The sequence below is a fragment of the Xenopus laevis genome, chromosome 9_10S (genome assembly GCF_017654675.1).
Source record: "Xenopus laevis strain J_2021 chromosome 9_10S, Xenopus_laevis_v10.1, whole genome shotgun sequence".
NCBI lineage: Eukaryota > Metazoa > Chordata > Amphibia > Anura > Pipidae > Xenopus > Xenopus laevis.
Window position 1 is genome coordinate 4,069,601 of NC_054388.1, and position 1,332 is coordinate 4,070,932.

Below are 1,332 nucleotides of genomic sequence, written 5' to 3' on the forward strand. Positions count from 1 at the left end.
TCTTTGCCCGTATGTAGGCCTACATTTTTTTTAATTGCAGGACTTTTTTGTGGTTGTGTAACAATTTTCTCATGTTCAGAAGGTACCCACACAGGGGCCATTTAGCTTAAATGGGATCCAAACACAAAAAAATTCAAATAAACTTACTCTTGGTGCTTCTCTAAGCACTATACATTAATTTTCAATTTCTTGTGGTTTCTATGGTATTTGCAGTTTTTTAGACAGCCTATATGAGGCTTTTTGGCAGCAGCCATGAGGTTAACTGAATACAGTAAGTGCATAGACAGTTAGGGTCTCTGACCTTCAAAGAGAGCTATTGAGCTGAAAACCTGCTATTAGCAGCCTAAACCTGTCTGAAACTGTGAATATCTGAAAAAACACAGAAAATATAAAATTAATGTATCAATTTATTAGTTCATTGTAAGATCCTGGTGGTCTCTTTTAATTTTTTGGGTTTGAGTTTCATATAAATAATCAGACTTTGTGTTTCTTTGTGAGACCTTTGTTTCCTGATGTGTGGAAAGTCTAAGTGTGCACATCTTGTGAATGGTTGTGTGTCTGTTTTCTATAAGAAAGTGGTTTCATTTTCCATTATCTTTAGGCTCAATTTCATAAACACCATGAAAAGCCTAATTCAAGAATATAATTCTATTTAACTCAGTAGACCAGTGATCCCCAACCAGTAGCTCGTGAGCAACATGTTGCTCTCCAAACCATTCGATGTTGCTCCCAGTGGCCTCAAAGCAGGTGCTTAATTTTGAATTCCAGGCTTGGAGGCAAGTTTTGGTTGTATAAAAACCATGTGTACAGCCAAACAGAGTCTCAATTTAGGTTGACAATCCACAAAGGGGCTAACAAATGGCCAATCACAGCCCTTATTTGGCACCCCAAGAACATTTTTCATGCTAGTGTTGCTCCCCAGCTCCTTTTACTTCTGAATGTTGCTCACGGGTTCAAAAGGTTGGGGATCCCTGCCCTATAATGTCCTTCCCCAGCACAGCAGAGACCCGTGTTGCTACTTCCCACTCACTAAAGGAAGTTCTGCTCTTGCGATTTTTACATGTTAAAGCAAGATGCATTTGAATACACAATATGAGGTCAAAGTCAAAACTTCACACAGGCCCCTAAGTGGCTGCACCGCATGCATGTGGCAACTGTCATGTGCTGATAAGCAACGGATGGGCAGTAATGGGAAGAGCTGTGGTGAGAACATACATATAATGCAGATCTCTGTGTCTCAGCACACTTTGCATTGTGGTTTAATGCTGAGTGAGGAAGTACCTCCGAGGCGCAGTCTCTTTCTCACTCGTCTACACGTTCACTGGGAGCAGC